Here is a 21596-nt window from a genome sequence, read left to right as displayed (position 1 = left end):
TGTCCTACCAACAGTGGGATCTGAGTCTTTCTCCAGCTTTAGAGCAGCCAAAAGACTACTGAGTCTCTGGCCAAAAAAAGCTCATATTAAAAATCCTTAGGCAGAAGACTAACACCCAAGTCTGATCCAATGATAATTTCTTTTTCAGCAAATAGACTGCCTTCTCCTCCAGCTAAATATTAACTATCGTCTGTCCAACCCGATGACTTATACCCTTACCCCAGCCAAAATCTCTGATGCCAAAATAATTCGAGATGGCAAAATACAGCTAGTTAACTGCATATTTACAATCTATGAGCATGGCATGTATGACTTCCCTTAACAAAAGAAAACACAATTTTCCGCCAGTTTTTACTTGGTTATCAAGTCCAATAAACTGAAGATTTTGATTAAAACCAGATGGTAACATCATAACACAAGTAAAAAGTGTAGGTTTTAAAAAATATATATGTTTACTGGTAGCAGAATGAATCTAGCAAGTGAAAACAAAAAGAGCAAACACCCATAACCTTCTTCTGATGGTAAGGATGGAAATGTGAATGTAACTCTAAACCATAATGCAGGAAAAACCATTTCACATGCTATCACTCAATCACTGACACCAAATATAGAAATATAGGCTAAGATCAGCCCCCAGTGCACCAAGCGTGTCGATAGGATTTTCTTCTGTTCTGAACTCTGAGAGGTCTCACATGAAACTTTGCATTCTTAAATAACTCTGGCAAAACGCTTTAATCTTAATGAGTCTGAACAGCAAATCTCTCATCTGCAGCAAAAAGGATTAGAAATGGAGAAAAAAAATAAAAGGCTGCCGTTCCACTTTGATGAATTGTGTTCAGAAAATCCCTGGGCATGAATTTCCCCCAATGAACAAAGCGTTAGGCGAGAGCGGATGCTTTTAAACAACACAACTTATCTGAGAAAAACAGAACATGCATTTAAGTGAAAATACAAAAGCAGAGCTGATTCGACTCCTCTGCGAATGATAAAAGTGACTAACTCTGTTCCTCAATCCACTTAGCTACTTTTGGAATCAAACCTAGAGTAGCTTTGCACAAATTACGTGCATTGTGTCTTCAGTGCTTCATCAGTGGTGTGTTTATTTACCCTGCATGATGCATTCTGCCATTGTTAAGCATAAATACATGAACTCATAATTTCTTTCGCCTTGGTGGGAGCACTTGAAAGGGGGTGATGCGGTGACGACGAACAGAGCTGATGAACGGAGACAGTAAAGTGCTAAGACGTGCTGCTTCCACTGTGCTGTGGGTTTTTCCCGTTGCTTAAAGAAGACAAACTTCTTTTACCAAGTGTGAAAATGGAGTTAGTTAAGTATGCTATTATGCCGAGGTGTTTATTTGTGTTTGATTAATACATTATTGATAATATGTTAATGCAATCCAAATCAAAAGCAGTTCAGCATTTACTTGATTAATTATTACTCTGTGGTGTAATTTCCCCAAACAGCCTCTCTGAGTGGTAAGGGTTAGAGCGGTAAGCCTCTGGCTAGTTCAGACTACTCAAACTACAAAGAGCCTTACTGCACTGGGACCTGCTCTCGGTACCCCCGTTCCCACCCCACACCCACCTCCCCAAATGCCCCCCAGGCCTTAAGAAAACGACTCTGGCTGACTTTCCTTTTTCTTTTTTTTTTTTACCCCCTCCTTCCAAATCAGCACTCCCCTTTGTTTCCCGTAATGGACATAAGAAGAAGATGATGCTGAATGGATGTACGATCCATAATGATGACGAAATTACATCATGCTAAATATACCCCCTCCTGAAATAGCTGAGCATATCACCAGGCGATGATTTTTTTTTTCTTATAGTATATATACGTACTCTGCTCACTACAAGTCTCTGTGTTGCAGGTCAATGTCGTGTGTAGTGATAAATATTACCATGCACTTGACCTATATTGATCCCCCAGTAGGGTGTATACCCACTCCGCCATGTTGAGCCTAAACATCTGGTCACCAGAGTGCTTCACTGAATGACAGATAACATCTGGGAAGTCTGCTGCTATCACAGGAAACAATGTTCCTATCTCCCCCTCCCCGCCACTCTATCTCTCCTCACCCTCTCCCCCTTGTCCCCCTCTCCCCATGTCTTGCTCATAAGCACATCCCTCTCATTGATTTCCCATTAACCCCTTCTAGACTGTGAGTGTCTGCCCGCCCAGACACGCAGACAGCAATGGATTGATTAACAACATAATGGCATCACTATGGCTGCCCGTTCTCATCAGTCGGACCAGGTCTGCAGGCTGGTCCAGTCCAAGTCCTTCTGTCTGCTGCACCCGCCCTCCATCATTCACTCCACTTGTTATTTGGCTTCCTTCCCTACTTCGTTCATTTCTTCCTCTTGTATTTCTTCTCCTCTTCATTGTGTCCCCTGAATCTTCCCCCTCGTCTCAGTACCATGTTAATATTCACCTGGCATTCAGCCACAGGTCACACATGTAGAATCACCATCGAAAGCACAGTAATCAATTTTCCAGTTTGCTTTCACAAACCTGTGATAAAGCGTGTGTGTGTGTGTGTGTGTGTGTGTGTGTGTGTGTGTGTGTGTGTGTGTGTGTGTGTGTGTGTGTGTGTGTGTGTGTGTGTGTGTGTGTGTGTGTGTGTGTGTGTGTGTGTGTGTGTGTGTGTGTGTGTGTGTGCAGAGATGCAACTATATGAGCTTGCAGGTATGTGTTGATAAGTCTCAGTGAGGGCAGCGGTTTGCAATTCATTTTGTACAGGAGTCTGAGATGTCTGCACATTTAGTTACATCAAAGTAGCAATGCAACCTCGGCTTCAATTATTATGAAAACAGACTCACTTTTAAAAAAAAAAGACTTGCCGATGCTATTACAATGGACGAGGAAATTAAACTTGTTTCTGTGTGTGGGTGGCTGTTATTGATGTGTGCATACGTTTGGATTTCTTTTTTTTGTTTGCTGCTGAACATATTTTCAGTGTGTGAAAATATATACTTACATGAAAGAATACCATCATATCTGTTTCACTATGCATTTCCTCTCTCTCACTCTGGCAACTGCTTTGGCGGCAGAGATAAAGTAAATGTGTGTTTGTTAGGTTGTGTTTGTGAGCCACAACGGAGGCAAGTTAGAAAAAGCCCTTCATTTAGGCATGGCGTGCCTCCATCAGTCCTCGTCTCTGATGTACAAAGAGCCCAGAGGAAGGAGCTTCACAGCTGTTTGTAAACTATGAGAACAGGAAAGGTCAACAAAGTAATGCAGTGCATTTTTTGTAACGCATTTCCATCTCTCTCTGTTCCATAGTGAGACAGCAGGGCTGTGCCCTGCCTCAGTCGTACTGGTGCATTTAAATTACTGTTCTTGCCTGGAGAATAATGGTGAAAGCATAACCCCATTGTATCCTTTGATAAACTCTGGAAAATGCATGGTATAAGCTGAGGAAGAGGCGCGGTTTAAGGGCACAATTGCCTTGCAAATCTACCATGGCAAAGTTTTTCTGAGAGAGAGAGAGAGAGAGAGAGAGAGAAAGAAGGAGGAAGCGAGTGGTGAGAAGAAGAGGAAATGTGAAATCGAGGGTTGAGGGAGAGAGAAAAGCGAGAGGGAGATGGTGCATCCAGCATGTGGGTATGACGGTGGGGGGGGGGGGGGGGGTCTGCATCGCAGGGACATGTGTTATCTTTGGGTGCAGAGGTCTTTGTTTGCAGGGCAGAGAGGTATAGATTTCCTCTCCATGTCAGTGCCTTTATTTAGGGCTCAGCACAGAGAGGACAATGGCAAACTAATCCACTACTGAATCAGGATTAATATTCAAGCTGCAAATATTAATTCACAGCCAAAAGGAGGAAATGCAGAATGTGTCAAAACGCTCAAACAAATAAAGAACAAAAAAAAAAAGCCCAAGATCCTTGACCAAAAATTTCCATCCCGAGTCTTTCACATGAGTGCATTATTTTCACCGGGTTCTACAGTCTCCTCTCAGCATTCTGTTTGATTTCTGTATTAATCTTCATAATGATTTTCTATAGAAGAGCAAGAGCTCGGGGAAGCTGAAGAACGGCATGTTGTTTTTGGCTATTCTCCTCACTAAGCTCTGGATTTGAATATTTATGATAGAAAATAATAGAGGTTATAAAAATAAGTCCCTGCAGAGCTGGGCTGTAAGTTATAGGGGTAAGCGATGCCTCCCACATCAAAGACGCCCGGAGATGTTGGCCAGCAGTCGGATACCTGCGAAAGCCTATAGCTGCTCAGTGCAGCCCAGCAGAGAGTGTGGTTCTGCTGAACAGGCATGATCCAAATGTGTCACCCTCCATTATGAGCACCCAGAATCTGGTCAAATTGCAGTTATTTGGTTTATTTAGTTTAGTCGGCCTGAAAACAGGAGAAAACAAGTCTGCCATCGGGGTGAGATCGTTTGACTTGTTTCAAATGCAGTTTCACATGTTTTCAGACCGAAACAAGTGACAGTATTTGTAACTGACAGGTGGATTGCTCCTCTGGTTCCAACATATTATCACTTCAGAAAATAAGAAAATGTTTTAAACTTGCTGGTTTGCATTTGAAACAAGTGACACTTTGCCTTCCACTTGACAGTTTTTGTTTTTTTGTTGTTGATATTTTTCAGAAAAGTCTGATGTTAAGATTCAACACCAGACTTATGACGGTGACATTTTGGAGATCTGTGAAAGTGAAATGTTTTTCCTCCTCTTCTCCTCTCGAATGTCTCACGAGCAGGGCAGAGCGACCTGTCCCAACAGCATGAGGAGTTAAAATGGGCATTCAGGGTCGGAGCCTGACAGCGCTGTTTGAAATATATACTGTTTAATATTCACTCATTGAACGCTACTCATACTGTACTAATAGTCCAGTGCTTTCATATAGATGTTGTAATATGTCACATCGGTTAAATTGAGGAGTTAAATGTTTTCCCTACCGGTCTCAAGATGTATGTCCCTATTTATTTATTTTTGTCTCACATGACCATAGAAAGGAGACCCAAAGTTTTGACACTAGATTAGTACATAAGTATTGTCCAAACAAGCGAGTGCTCATGTCCGCGCCACACCCCTCAGCACACACACACATCCACACACAAGCACAGTAATCCCACAGTAGGGGGTCGAGGCCTGTTGTATACCAGCCCGAAACACCATTGTGATGTTCAAAGGGGTTTCACAGAGGCTCGAACCATTGATAAGGTCTAATGTGATGAGGCACTGTAAACTTCATCTTTTATACATGGCGTCATAATGTGAAAGGTCAGCTTATCTTAATCCTCAAATCTGCAGCATCCAGGCCCGTGGCCCCATTTCATGATGTTAAAGAAATAATCTTGGAGTCCATTCTGAAGACGGCTCTTATTCTCTTCTTTGCAAGGTCCAATCAGAAGATATCATTAGAGTCCACTATGAATGCACTGTAAGGAATGATTATTTCTCTTTTTCTAATCGGCCCCAATCATAGCGCAGAGTCAGCTGGACTGTGGGCTCATGGTGAGAAGCTTTATTATGTCCAGTGATTAATCATCAAGCACTACCTTATCCCTCTTAGACACAGCACACTGCTGGCCTGGTTCACAGTGGGGAAATGGGAAAACATCTTCTTCATCAGCACGGTGCTTACCTGATTCTCCATACTCTTTTAGTTCACCACTCCCCAAGGGCCTTATACAGTAAAATGCTTTTGTGCATCATCATCTCAAGGATATCAACATGGTTCTACGAGCAGCCATTCACCGAGGCCCCATGTAGAGGATGATCAGTGTTGGGTACCCATGGTTATAATGTGACACGCCATCATGCTTTGCCCCGTTTATTGTTTTTAAACATGCCATATTATTCCGATTTGGCTTGTGCTAGATTTTTCTTTGTCAACTTCCAAGCCTGTGTCAGTCTGTTCTCTCTCCATAGATGGCAACAGGAATTTATTTTCGAAAAATGTCTTTTTGGAGAAAATAAGTAAAAATGTTTCATTAAATTCCAAACAATCTGAGGACAGATCACATATTCAGTCGTCAAGTGAAAGTCGCCATCGTATTTTGTGAATTAATGCAGGTCAACAAGGTTTTTGTCTCAAGGCCAACTTTGCACAATTTGTTGTTCAGAAATCCTTTGTTCTCAACTGAAAATATGTCAAATGTAGACAGATTGTGAAATATTTATTCCTTGACTGCAGATCATATTAGAGTGTTATTGTTTGTTTCGTTTTGTATTCCACCCCTAATTTGCCAGTGGTTCAGTTTCTCGGGGAAGTCTAACAAACACACATCAACTTTAACAAAGGTAGACCCCATCCTGTAGCCTTAATTAGAAGGAAATTGTAAACAGTCTCATGCCTTTCTTTTACGGATTATCCATACTTTATGACTGAATGTTTGAAGTTATGAGGGATTCTGAATCAGCACTGCTCGAGTGCTGCTCTTATAGGACATTGTTGTCTTCAATTATTTTCAGTTATATTCCCGTCTGTAAGAGGCAGGGGATCATTTATTATTTAAAGATGCAATCGTTGCTGTTTATCTGGGATTCTTAAAACCGGGTTATCTTTTCGCGTAGTTTTTTTTTTTTTTTGATTAAAAGGAACAAAGTGTAATAAAGTGCAGTTTCAAATAGATGCTTGTCTCTCCAGCGCAAGAGCTCATCTGCCATTATTGTGATTTAATATGAACGGTGCCAAGCAGCTGCCGAGAGACAAGATCTAACAAGCATCAGGGATGCTTTAGTATGTACATAAAGGGTCTCGCACAGACACAAGCTGGCACAGATGCACACACACACATTCACTTCTTGCAGAAAAACAATCTCACATATCTTTATCCATCTATTTTGGCTAAAGGTGGTTGACAGAATGTCTCAAAGCTAATTGTTTTTACATCTATATTAACAATTTTTCTTGGGAATAAATAGCAATGATTGGAACAAATACTGATCACTGTCTTTTTGGTTTGACTTAATCATCTTGGGAGCAAACAATAGGAAACCAAACAATTTAATGCAACTTGAGTACTAGTGCAAATCGCATTCACACACTCAGAGATGATTGGTATCCTGTCTGTCTCTTTATAAGCAAGATTTCATTAGTCAATCAAATTGTCATGCACAGAGTTTCATCCCTCTAGCGCACCTTGAGAAAAGAAAGTTTTTTTTCCCCAGTTTGAACAGCAGTCGTATTTCCAGTCCTCTTAATACATCTCAATGTTCTCACACTGTTTGTTTTCGTAAACCCAAAAGCCCCACATCTCTTGCGGTGTCGTTCTTATGGTCTCTAGTATCCACTCGCCCCCACCATCACTCTTGTTACTTCCAATACTTAACTTTACACTGGAGCCTTTGCCCCTGAGACCCTGGTGTTGGGAGATTAGTCCAGCCTCAACTGAAGTAGACAAACTGCAATCAATACCTGATACAAGCAGTCGGCCTGAGCCAGGCGACCTTGCTGTATGGCACCCACGGCAACTCTAGTAAAGTCCTTATAAATTCTAGGTGACTGACCCCTGACGACCTGGGCAGTTAAGGTCAGTCTGGCCGGTCTGACCTGGAGCCAAGAGGCCAGTGTCCAGTCAGTCTGGCTGTCCTATAATGAAGTGGTCAGTATTGCCTTTCTGTCACTCAGCAATTACCGGGAGAGATATGGAGCCATAGATAGGTGCTGAATGCACGAGGAGGCAGTGGCCACAGAATTGCATTCACGAGGCAAAGGACCGGTAAAGTGACATGTAAACTACTCTAATATGGACTGGTAATGACCGGGAACAAGATGGATCGAAAGGAGTCTGACAACTTCAGCGGGACTGCATTACATCTGTGCGTGCTGTAACAGGAAACGCGGCTGTAAGGCTTTTATTCAATATCTGCTTTTAAAAATCGGATGATTTGCTGCAGGAATAAATTGTGAATGCAACAATCATATCATTCTGTGCCTCCGTCGCAGGAAGCGGCATCCTTTACATCATGCTTAAAATCATACTTTGGGACATCTCTCAAATTATTTAATTATTCTATTTGCAGATGAATTTAGAAAAGGCTGTGAAAATGCCAGTGAACATCAATCAAACATCATTAATGGAGATCTTATCACGTATTGGGAATGATTATACATCAGCAATCTTGAGGCAGCCATCGATAGAAAGTGTCCCTAATGGATTAATGACAGAGGTGTAACCTGTAGAATAAGACGTGATCATATCATAAGGCAAACAAACCGGCGTGCAAGCGGAGGTCATGCTCGCTGCACAAAAAGGCCAGCGTGTGTCGCAGTGTTTCTCCCATGTCCTGTTGTGCTTTCCCACACAGGTCAGGGGCTAGGAAATCCCCGAAGCCATCTAGCTGCTGCCATCAGAGACTCAGCATTCTTCTGTCTGCTAACTATTTAGTTGTCAGTGATTTGGTTAAGTGGAATTGACTTTTATCTGCGGTGTGCTGTGGGGCTGCCACTGGCAATTCAGAATCCCCCTTCCTCAGCTCCTGTCTTAGCCTGGTGTCACATTCAGCACATTGCTATTGGCAGCTGAGCCAGCCCTAATCAATAGCTCCGGTCAGGGATGGCCCGCGGCTCTGCTGTGGGTGGGCTATTGATCCGACGCACGCACACACACACACACACGCACGCACACTCCCACTCCCACAGGTTGCCCTGACAAACCGGGAAGTCATGGCCTTGGGTGGAAGAGAGACGACAAATTAACAGGGCTGCTTTCCGTCCGCTGTAACTGCTGACAAAACGCTGTCGTAAAACTAATTTATTGATTAGCAGCTAATGTACTGTGTACGCTTCCTCTAAGACGGCTTAAAAGAATCGTTATTCAAATTGATATTTCAAACAGGAGTGATGTGATTCCGTGAAGCTCAGCACACATTAAAATTAGGACCAAGGGAAACTGATAAAAAACATTCAGATGCAATCCCATCATAACCGGACAGGACCTCTGCCCCAGTCTCTCTCTTTCTCTCTCTCTCTCTCTCTCTCTCTCTCTTTCGCTTCTCTGTTTTTGAAATCAGTTTCATTTATTTATTTCTCGCTGTATGGATCCTCCGTTGTCACTCCATCAGACCTGTGGCCGAGGAGTCTAGTTATTTTTGTTGCAGTTCTAAATGTTGCTCCCGAAGCTCCTTATCAGCGCCACAATAAGAACTCCTGGGAACAATTAAACATGGGCTTTAACTCAAGTCTAACCACAGAGGTAAAAATAATCTCAGTGTTTCCAAATGGAAGTGGCTTCAAAAGAGCTATTCAGTTATCACAAGCTGTCTGCCTCTCCCGTCTGTATTCCCAAAGTAAATCTCTGTCGCTGTGGAACTATTGGAACATATGACGAGCATATTTACCCAGCTTCACAAGCCAGGCCCATGTGGAATTCAAAGTCTTTTTTGCATGTTCTTTTTTTTCCATTGCTGGAATTGACAGTTGAATCAATATGTATTGTCTATCAGACTTTGTTGTCGCATATGGGAGATCCTCCGCAGAACACGCAATTATATATGCAATTACAGGAATATGTCTTGTTGTGGTTACAGGGAAATTAAGTTTCTCCGGAAACCTTTTTCATTTCTCATTTGAAAAGTCTCTAGTGGTATGAGAAGAGAAATTACTCACAGCAGTTCATTTGCTATTAAATATAATCATGAAATCATGAGCGACTGCCCTGCAGTTGTATCGCACAGATAATTATAGATTAATTATGTTGGCTCTCAAAACAGCTGATTAATTCGGAGGTCTTGATGGAAGTCACACTGCTCTGGTTTGTTTCTCCTGAATGGCATCTATTATCTGCTCGGATTTGAGAGATGAGATACAGAAATCGTGGGTGCTGTCGTCATTTTTAGCTCTGTCCAAAACAAAATTCTGATGCTGATTTTTCTCTCTCTCTCTCTCTCTTCTTGTTCCAGGTAATGGTGTCCTACTGATCAGTTTTTCTTGTGACCTGGGAGTCCCTGAATCCCAAACCATATAGCTTTGGAAAACCCTGGAAATACCTGGAATTCTAGGAGTACATCACCAAAACATCTGAAGGTGCCCAGGCACCAGATCAATAGCTTTACATTCTCCTTTATTACCATTTTTTTTATTATTTAATTTTTTTGGAGTAAAGAAAGAGACAAAAGTCTGAACATTAGCAATAGCCCCTGGCCATCCACCGTTGCTTCGACGAACCTGCTGCGACCAAGAGGGCGTGACCTTTCTGCCTGCTGACTTCAAACAGACACTTGAAAAGAAAACGCCGTCGGAGAGGCTTCCGTGTGGCGGCAACTCAGACCAAAAACCCCATCAGGTAAGGCTGTGAAGTCCCCTTGCTCCTGCTGTCCAAAGCCCTGAGCCCTTTAACTTCTTCAGGGCTTTGAAGCCATAACTTGTCCCCAGTCTGTGTCCCCCGCACACGGTCAGCTTGTCTTCAGAATTGGTGTAAAGGGAAAGGCTGGCTGATAAATGCGCCGCTTTCATGCTCTGCTCACCTGTTTGTTGCTCTCAGACTAGAGGCTCGGAATGTGTTGAGGTTGTTTGGTCGGTAGACCCTCGCTATGGGTTCTTTGACTTGCCCCTTGCAGATTCAGCCAATGAGCAGCCATTGCTTGAGCCAATGTGCTGGAAATTTGACGGGACTTGGTGCGGCACGACCACACTCCATATACACGAGCGTGTCCCTGCAGCTATTGTATCTGTCACAACCAGTGGACACGCAAACACATGCTTTGTATACTCGTAAACTTTTTAGGCCAACGTACGCTAATGTGAAAAGACACAGATGGAAAATAAATTTTATTCAGTTTCACGAAATGACACCGTGACAGTTTACACCCCACTGTATGTTTTCACACAGTTATCAGTAATGTTGTCAGTAATGGATGATAATGATACATGGTGTGAGTGTTTTTAGCTTATGAAGAGGACATAAGTGATTTCATAGCTGATAAAATGTCATCGCTATTTGTGTGTGTGTGTGTGTGTGTGTGTGTGTGTGTGTGTGTGTGTGTGTGTGTGTGTGTGTGTGTGTGTGTGTGTGTGTGTGTGTGTGTGTGTGTGTGTGTGTGTGTGTGTGTGTGTGTCATTGGTATAAGAATAGATAAACAGTATGTATTCGAGTCGTGGCACATTTCTGATGCATTCATGATTTTTTTGGGGCTTCCAGGGCTCATGGAGGTGAAATGCGTATTTCTATTCAGAGTGACTTTGAGATTGATTTTGCTCAGCTTCACTCCTCTAGTTCTATTAAGATTCAGTTTCCCAGTTGTTTTGCAGGAGACTGACAACACGTTTTCAACCAGTGAGTTAGACCTAATCCCAGGTTATCTGGACTATATTAAATTACTCTGCTTGATCGGGGATGAATCTGTATGAATCTATTTTTTCTTAGGCAATGACTTGGAATCAAACAGGGCCTGATCAAACAGGGCCTAGTACATGGCAAAGCATTTCTTCTATATTTTTTTGCTCTGAAAATAGGCCTAATTGAAAATACAACGTGTTTATACCATTAAGTGAACAGACTTGGCAGTGAAAACAGCAGCACTGAGATGAGTTATCAGGGACCTAAAGAATTCTGTTTTGAAAAGTTCAAAGTAATTTGACAAAATCTGGGTCACGGAAAATTTGGTACCCACCAGCAAGTCATTGTTTTGAAAATGAGAATGAAGGAAGACGAATAAATAAACTTTCATCTTTAAAGGGTAAAACACTTGGAAGCACAAGAAACTATATTTATTATTGTGGAGCTAATTAAGGACGTGATCAGAAATGCATTTCCCATAACGTCTGATTTAGGACCCGAAGGGTCAGCTGCCTCCGAGTAGGACAACAATAATACAGCAGGAGTCAGGGAGCGGAGAGGGCACCAGTGTGGGGGGAAGCAGCTCCCCTCCCCGGCCTGTGTGCTGATGGAGCTGCACTTGCCCAGGGCTCCGACACTAGACCTTATTTTTCATACGGGCTGCACACTGTTCTGCTGCATTCGGGGTTGTTCCCTTTGTGCCGGCCCCTCCCCCTTTTAGGCAGAAAGACATGTGTGATTTCATACATGAAAGATATATGTAATTGGACAGCGGGGCCTGTGCGATGCATTTACAATTCTAAACAGAATATGGTAAAACCAGTGTCTCTACCACCCCCCCCCCCCCCTTATTTTATTTCCTCAGGAATTGGATTTGCACATATTCAAAAATGTATGATGAAAATATAGAAAAACACAGGTTCTTTTTATTTGTTACTCACTTTATATCTCATGTGAATATTCAAAATGCAGTGGCAGTATATCTCACTTCCACCTTATCAGTGTGTGGCTCATGAAGTTGTGTTGGGGTTTTGGAGAAATGCAGTGGATTCTGGCAATAATATGCTGCGGTACGAAGTTGTAAAGAAAAGATATGTATTCAACTACTCAGAATGGTACATATGTTGCTAACACCACAGTTAATGCCTCACCCTATGGGTGGGAGAAATATTGCTGCATGATAACTGCATGATGTCATGATAACTTGTCAAATTCAATAAATTTAAAAAACACACATGACTAACACAAATCTCAGATTTAATCCATTTTCATCTACAAATACATTCATGAAAAATACAAACCACAATATGAAGATTACACATCTACACACCTAAGGAAATCTCCGAGGTTTGGATAATGCTGATTGCCTGTTTGGTTTGCATTCTGAAATGAAACTCAGACGCTAAAAAGAAAGGAGAAACGTAGAATTGCATTACTTTTAAATTAAACATTTCATAGTGGGAAAACAGCCCGTGTTCCTGTTCAGACAGAGAAGGCTGTTTTTTTCGTCAAATGCAATCACATTATGCATAAATCTGTTAGGTTTTATTGGTTGGACTTGAGGAAGACTCAAACCTTCAGCTCCCTGTTACGAAGATCTGCTCATGTTGTGTAAAAACTAGACGCAGCGGGTCATTTAGATGGTTTTGTTATTTCAAAGTTGAAAACGACTGAAAAACAACAAATTTATGCGTAAAATCTTTGCAAATTTCAATTGTAAATTAACTTGGACGAGCAAAAAAACAACTTGATGACTCCTGATTAATTTACAGGCTGCCATAAAGTGAATTAATGGGTGTCTGTGATCCGTCCCACACATTTTATCCTTCAAGCTATGAAAGAGAATATCACATCACTGTCTGTCATTTGACCACAGGGAGGGTATGACCTTTTGGAATTCAAAGACAATTTTTCATGTTGATATCTTTTTGCCCTTATACGCAGAAAAACAACTTGTTTAACTGGATTAGATTCAGCTGATGCGCCACAGGGTTGTGGCGATGCACAACATTACAAATTATTCAGTAACCACATATCTGACAGAATTGGAAGTGGTATTACACAGTCCCTAATTTCTTCTAATATGACAGCAGTCACACACTCGTGTGAGCGTTAGCACAGTCGAGATAGGACCACAGACCCCTTGCCGCCATGATTCACTCTATAGAACCAAACCCTCCTGTGGCTATTACACAATAGACAGTCAGACTGACTGACTGACTGAGCTCAACAAAAAGTACAGTGTGTGCTTCAAATAGGTGAAGGGTTGCATTTCTGCCACGGGAATGAGGTAAGCCGATAGTTACACACGTGCTGAAATTCAAAACACAAAAGAGTTCTTGGCAGGAGAGCAGGCCATGTGAGCTGGGCGTGCAGGTGGCGAGGACACAGGTGCCGTACTGGAGCGTCTTCACCGTGCCTGACGTGCAAGGCCTCTTGGCTGCCGGCATGAACGCATTTCAATCCAAGTGGAAAAGCTGGGATCATGGATTACACAGATAGTTGTATTGTGATGCAGGTAAAGAGAGCATCGATGGATGGACTCGTGCATATACCTCCTGGTGTCACGTCCCTCCTGTGGAGTGTCTGTCATGCAAAAGTAAACACCTTCACTATGACTCCCGTAACGAGCCAACACCTAGGAAAAGGAACAGCTCCACTAATGACTTGGTTTCACTGGCTTCTACGGGAACACTTAAGTCAAAAGGTGGGGGGTGGGGGGGTTCACCTCCCCTACCTCCGCTGAGGTATGTAGATCACAGGGGCCAAACCAATTGACGGACGGGCAGCGCTCCGTGAACCCTGCCCTGCGAACTCACCACCCACAGCACACAGGGTTCACCTGCCACGGAGGCAGTGTTTAGGAGCGCCCATGGGGGTTAGAGCGTCCGTAATTCTACCTCTGTTGCTTTGCCTATATCTAAAATGACTTTGGGGGGCGGGGGGCGCCTTCACAACTCTGGAGGTTGGATCACAGGAGGCTTCAGATGAGCCTCTTCCCTAACTAGATGCGGGGCCTTGTGTGGAGTAGTGTGATGTGAGTTGCTGAGTGCCAGAGTGTGAACCTCCTCCTGGATTGTTCAGGCAATGCTGTTTGTGATTTGTTTTCTCTATGGTACATTGTTGCTGTCCTCCTTGACCCAGGCCATATATTGTACATAGATTGCCGTGTGTGTGTGTGTGTGTGTGTGTGTGTGTGGCTCCCACCTGTCATCTTCCATCCACTCGCGACGTGAATTTTATTTATTTATTTATTTTTATTATTTTTTCTAAGAAAGGCATTAAGAAAAACTGACTCCCTCCAAATGTGTTGTATTCACGTTGAAAGGGAGCGAGCACGAGGTGGTGTTTTAATCGATCTGGCGCCGCAGGGCAGGGGAGCTGTGACCCCCCCCCCCCTCCTGTTGGGTCGGTTCACCCCCGTCCCGCGCTGCTGGAGCCTGGAGGGGTCGCATGGCTCTGATTTGGGATCCCTCTGTTTCGGCGAGCCTCTCCAAAGCGCGTAAAACCCCACGAGTCCCGCCTGTCTCTCACCCAGAGTCCGTGACAGCAGCTCTCAGGATTTCTCCATTATTCACCAGAGATCCCCGACGTGAAATATGCATTATCAGAAGGAGCGGTCTGTGCGCGTCGTGCCTTCTTCGCAGACCGGTGTCCACTTACGGACGCATTAGAAATGACACGTTCTGCAGACAATCTGCTGTGCGACGATTCCCGCCCCGATACTTTGTGAGCCTCACATTTCTGTGTTTGTTTGCCCCTCTGGCCACTTGATTGCAGGGTGTTTTTGCTCTTCGTGAGCTTGGGACTCGAACCATCGATACCTGGGTGCGCATGGAAGGAATTGAGGTCTGACGGTCGCAAAACACGTGCGAAATAAACGAGTGTTTGAATCGTATGCTCGTGCGTGTCAATGGATTACACAGGTTATCATCGTGTCAGTGAGGAGGTGGGCCAAAAGGGACGATTTTATTACAAATGTGTGTCACGGACGTTGAGGTGCGACGAGGCTCGTGTTCGTTGTGTGCGCGTGCGTTTACAGTCCGTCTGAACTTCTGCAATAATCATATGTAATAATATGTATAGGTCAAATGTTTCTCTTACTTCACATCTCGTTGTGAAACGAGGCACCCCCCGAAACACACGCACGCACACACACACACACGCACACACACACACACACACACACACACGCACACACACTGAGACCCACGTTCGCTGATTTGTGGGGTTTGGATGCGCGCGCGTGTTTGGACTCGATTTGATCGCAGTCGTCAGGTTGGAATAATCTGCGTAATCGAGTAAAATCAGCAAAACGTTGGATGTTTTACGTTCTTCCAATATTAGCAGACTTCAGATGGGGAATGATTATGTTTTAACACCACTGATTTCTTTTAATGCAAACGTCAAAACTGTTTTTTTGAATTATGCATAAGTCCATTAATAAGGTGGCTGTGGCAGGAGGAGTGAATTGGTGCCGAGGAGAGGGATTGCTCTCCCTTCTTGTTTCTCATGTAAATGAGGCAGACTGACCAGACGGCCGCTCGTCACCCATTCTATATTTCAAACTACCAGAAATCACAAAAGCAGCAGCAGCAGCAGCAGCAGCAAACATGCTCTGTTATTTCACCTCAAGCTGCATGCAGACAGCCGGATGTCAGGTTCGCCCCTGCCAGTGGTTTTGCATACGATCCAACACAAACACGTATCCCCCAAAAAATACTGTCATGAAAAATATTTGCATCTCAGGATGTAATATTAAAAAACAAAACCTGTAAAAATCAAGACGATGCATAGAATTTTGTCCAGGAGCATTTTAATATTATTATTTTATATCAAGAATATTTATTCACCAAACCAAAAAATTCAAAATACATATAAATATGATCACACTGGCTACAAATAGGCAGTCACAAAATCTAGTAGAAAAAAAACAGTAGGCAAAATATTACTGTCATAAGAAGTATAGAACATCTGTACAAACAAGCAAACAAAAACACACAACACACAATCATTTTAGAAACGTTGAAATGAAATATCCATCAATATGAAGTTTACGTGGTGTAAAGCACCGAGGGCAGATGTCTATGGGGACAAAGTCTGTGCAGTTACAAAGTTAAAACCCAGCTGGATGATGAATAAATGATCTGATATATAATACATTTTATTATTCAGTCAAGAGAAAAATAGCAGCAATGACCATTACAAACGTTGCACTTGAATTTGATGCAGAGGGCTTTACAAAAAAAAGACGAAAAAAAGAAGAAGAAGCATATCACACACAGTGTTGTATCCACTTCCAGAACATCCTCCGTGTGACAACGAAGAGGCCACTGAAGGATGCAACGTTGGGATATATGGCAAACTATGTCTTCGTTTTCATAAAGGCAAAGAAATGAAATGCATTCAAGGTTTGCAGAAAAAAAGACGTGTTTTCTGTCCACCAGCAACATTTGCTTTGAGCACGATAAAGGCAAAATCCTCCAGAGTGCAAAACATTCTGCCACAGACATTTTATGTGAAAAAGAAAATGCTCATTTTCAATTTAATACATTCAATTATTGAGTGAAATATTGTTCATGTTCTGGATGTATGTTTGTACATCTTGACTGTCCTGATGTCTGCAGGATGCTGCGCTAATTAGGCCAAGTTTGATCTGTGCTGGGCTCCTTGCTTCTCGTCTCTCCCAGTAGCGATCCAGTGCTTATTATTATTATTATTATTATTATTATTATAATTTTTTGTAATGCCACTTTTGGACAGTGTTGCACAGCTAAAATGATTTGGTGAAATGCTTGTGATTTCCGCCGTGGACAGTCTCTTAATCTCTTTTCGGCCCCGCGGTACCTGCACGTTGATTTACATCACACACACACACACACACACACACACACGCACACACACGCACACGGCACAGTGTTTAATATATAATGCTATAAGAGTGACAGACAGGCAAACGTGCGATTTTGCACACACGCACACACACACAAAAAAAAGGGAAAGAAGCCCAGCTGGTCCGCAGGCGCTTGGCTCCTCGTCAGGGAGTTGATGCGCTGCCTGATCCCAGTGGTCAGGCTGAACATGAGAGGGCGCTCCCCCCGCACCTGGCTGCTGCCCCGCATCCGACGACACGCCTGGGAGCCGGACACCAGCCTGCGCGTGCGTGTGTGTGTGTGCGTGTGTGTGTGTGTGTGTGCGCGTGTGGGTGCGTGTGTGTGTGTGTGTGTGTGTGTGTGTGTGTGTGCGCGCGCACAGATGAAGCGTTTCATCCAGCCGAGGATCACATTTATGAAATAATTTCATAAAATAAAAAAGAGTAGAAAGAGACAAATGCCCCAAAAAAATATGTACATTTTTCTTCAAATTAAAATTGCCTCGTTTTTTTTGTTGTCTTACACGTTCACACTGTGTGTGTTTCTCTCTGTGTGGATCGAGAGTCCTGTGAGTGAGGAAGGCGTTGGGGAAAGTTGGCCCACGACCCCTGTGTCTGCCATCAGGTGTCTTGTCGTTAAACTCATCTCTAAAGTTAAAAAAAAAACAAAAACAATTTCAATTTCGTATTAAAAATCGTGCAGTATTTATTTTCTCCCCCATTAGTCGTCGAGGTTTTTATTCCGAAATATTTCCCCGGCATCATCTCACTCACACACAGTGTCCTCCTCTGATGCCCTTCTCATCTCTGTTGACAATGGGCCGAGCACATGACTGACACCCTCCTTGTTAATATCGCAGCCCTGAGCACCTCCAATCCCCCGAAATCCTTGGGAATATCACGGCTGTTATGTCTTTATAAAGTTAGAGGACTTCTGTCGACGGCGGCTTTTTATCTTTCAATGCGTTCACCCCCTGCTCATTTCCTCCGTTTCCCTTTGTGCTTTGCTCGCGCGTGCGTTTGCGCGCGCACAATAAAATAACGTTAGAAATTTGACGTGATTCAATTTGAAGAGATTGACATGAATATATATATATATATATATATATATATATATATATATATATATATATATATATATATATATATATATATATATATATTTATATTTATATTTATATTTATATATATAATTATTTTTTTGAAAAGTGGACGAGCGGTGCAGTGTGGGTCTGAGAAACATCCCCGTCACCGACCAGCGGTTCGAGCGCGTAAGGAACGATTCTGTGTGTGTGTGTGTGTGTGTGTGTGTGTGTGTGTGTGTGTGTGTGTGTGTGTCACGTTGCATGTGGAGCTGAACCCTGCCTCTGTCTTTGTCACGTCCATAGCCACAGGTTGTGTTGAATGTGCAATGCCACTCGTCGATGTGCCTATTGAGGCTGGCACGTGGACAGTTGTCCTTCCCACTGAGAGGCGCCAAATGAATGCGGGTCACACAAAAGCCCCGGACCCTGTTAGCCCCCCCCCCCCTCCATGTTTCCCCCCTGTCAGTGATGCACACAGGCCCTAAAAGGCCTCCGCCTGCCTCGTCCTCTTCGCACCTCCGTGGCCACTGATGGAGCGACGTCAGCCAGTGGCCTCGGCACACATTTGTGTAAACTGGACTTGCCTGCCGAAAGCCCCGAATTACAGCCGGCTCCTTTTATCACCTCGTCGCCCCCTTCAACTTCCACTCGCACGCTACTTTCAACATATTCGGTTGTTTTGGTTGTTGTTGTTGTTGTTGTTTATTTTTTTACAATCTCGTCTTCCCGTGAGAGCAGACACGACACGTCGCAAATCCTCGAGATTCCCGCAGTCTGCCTCGCGAGGCGTCCTGTACGGGACGATGCCCCCCCCCCCCCCCCCCCCTTGTTGTTGTTGTTGTTGTTGTTGGTTTTGTTTTCTTTCTGCTGCACAGCACATGCGACGTTGTTTAAACAGGTACGACTGCCTGCCTCGGCCTATGGGAGGAACGTGCAGGGGGACGCCGTGTTACAGCACACCATATATTTTAGCAGCAGGGGGAGAGAGGGGGGGGGGGGGGGGCTTGGCCATATACTCTACAATATCAGGTTTGTGATTTTTGCAGGCTCTTCCAGGGGATATTGGCTCCTCGATCTGAAGAAACGTGCGCGTCCCATGGGGCGTTTCATAACATTTCCAACCTTTAAGTCGAAGGCCTTATTTATTTATTTTTTTTAAACAACAACAAAATAAAGCCTATATGTATTTCATCATGCAATCCGTCCAGCATCGAGGACGGCTGATCGAGATATCAGTTCAAATCTCATAGAAAAGAAAAGCAGACACTGGCTTTATCTGCAGTTCCACCCCAGCACAGATCTTGGAACCCAAAGAGTAAAAAAGGGGAAGAAGAAGAAGAGATCTCTGGTCGTCGTGTCCCGTCTCTCTGTGTGGCCCAGTCGTGCAGCAGGTGGACAGTGCTTAGACCCGAGTGTCCGGGCCGTTTCACCATAACCCTGCGTCGGAATTCACGGGGCCACATGGACGCACACCATCACAGGTCCGTGTTGTCCCAATAAACACGGCGCGCTATGTGATCAGTGGAGCAGGACTCTATATGGAGCTGTTTGCACAGAAAGTGTGCGCACCGAGAGTGAGGGATTGTCCATTTCCTCCGAGAATCAACAATAAAATTATCATAACAAAGAGCACTATGGGAGACACTGTGTGTGTGTGTGTGTGTGTGTGTGTGTGCGCGCGCGTGTGCAATTCATTCGGAGGAAATGAGAGCACATCAGTTACGCAGCCAACGTGCTTTACGCAGAGATTATTTCGAAAAACAAAACAAACGCGAGAGCCTCGACAAATTGTTGCCATTGATCACGGGGAGGCATTTTTTGGAAATTCCTAATCACGGAACGTATCAAAAGTGATATTGAGACTGCCCGGTGTGTGTCCTGTCATGACACCAGAGTCCCTGTCGTCCTGTACTCGATGGAGAGGACACAGGCCGGAGCTGGCCAAAAGCAGTCCGCCTGTCACATGTGTTATTGAGGGGAGGCCGCGCGTCGACGACGTGTTCCCACTGGGTTCGTAACAGATGTCACGATAACCCGTTTCCCCATCACCACTCCACCTTGCAGCCATCCGCTCAGAAGTATTGTTACTGGTGTGTGCAATACTAAAAAAAACAAAACTTGTATTCTCTACACAGCCCGAGACACACTTTGCACAAATCTGATAAATTGTCACAGTCGTGTTTTTATTTTATTTTTAAATTTTAAGAAGAGCTGAACTTGCTCTGCACAGTTGACTTACATTCACACACAGTGGCTCTCTGGAGTTTCCCCAAAATGTCAGTGGAGAGATATTCAAATCTTTGTGCCACACCGTTTAAAAACAATTCGTTTCTTTTATAGCAAAAATTCAAAAATATTGTTATAAAGCATCATATTGGTTTTTGACTATATCTTGACCGTTACTGTCAAAACCACACGTCTTTCACGTCGTCCCCGGCTTCCTCCCATCTATGGCATATTTTATTAGACTTAATTCCACTTTAAAAAAAAAATAAAAATGAAGATCCTAATTTTAACAGCTTCATTCAAATGAATCCAAGCATTGACACAAATGTGTGAGTCGAGGAACACACTGTTGCTCTCTAATGAAAGTCCTCGGTGAATTTATATCTTAGATAAAGTCTCGACATCAAAATGAACTGGGATCTCCCCTGGATGAGGGTGAAGTTTATCAAAGTACAGATTTAAAAAACAAACAAACAAAACAAAAAACAATCTTGGAGCAATACGCAGCAGGACTATTTGAATATCAGCTCCTTTATTTGCGTAGGTGTCATTTCTCCTAGTGCTTAAAATATACATGTATGAATACAAACACGCCGTCTGATCATATTCAGGTGAGCTGTGTTGTGCAGTGCTTCACCACATGCTCCCACACTAAACACTATTTACGCGTTTTGCATACACGCGGACATTTCTTCCAACACGCGTCCACATTGTCGCCAAGAGACGCGACGGCTGCTGGAACAGTCACGCGCGGACGACATTGCTCGAGAAGGACACATTCTCCTTCCTTCCTTCCTTTCTTTCTTTCTTTCTTTCTTTCTTTTGATTCATTTGGCGTCCCCCGTCACGTATTTCTCAGTAAGTTGTCCCCTCGTCCGACTGCTCCACTCAACGCGTCCTGTGCGCCGCGACTCGACTAACAGGACTTTTTTTCTGGAGGAGACGGGGCAAAACAAAAGCGAGGTCGCTCGAGGGTGTTTTGCTTATCTTTCCTTTTCGAAAAGGAGTAAAAAAAAAAAAAAAAAAATGTGTACCAAAAAACCCCGCTTTTCTTTAGAAAACAACAACAACACAACATTTTAAAAAGTGCCGCCGAGCGCAGGAGCCGCGGTGGCGCTGCCGCCTGCGCCACCAGTAACTCTGCGCGTCGTCTTCCGTCTCATCGAACTC

At 43.6% G+C, this 21596-nt stretch overlaps 1 protein-coding gene across 1 annotated transcript in view; it reads left to right on the top strand.

Annotated features, from left to right (window-relative positions):
- zfhx3b (zinc finger homeobox 3b) overlaps positions 1-21596 on the top strand; it is a 320474-nt gene that overhangs the window by 166077 nt on the left and 132801 nt on the right. Inside the window, exon 9 of the mRNA XM_047331745.1 lies at positions 9868-10250. The gene's annotated coding sequence lies outside the window, so the exon portion shown is untranslated. The remainder of the gene's footprint in view (positions 1-9867; positions 10251-21596) is intronic.

The sequence above is a fragment of the Scophthalmus maximus genome, chromosome 4, assembly GCF_022379125.1.
Source record: "Scophthalmus maximus strain ysfricsl-2021 chromosome 4, ASM2237912v1, whole genome shotgun sequence".
Lineage (NCBI taxonomy): Eukaryota > Metazoa > Chordata > Actinopteri > Pleuronectiformes > Scophthalmidae > Scophthalmus > Scophthalmus maximus.
Note: the sequence above shows the minus strand (reverse complement) of the source record. Positions and strands in the feature narration are given on the sequence as shown.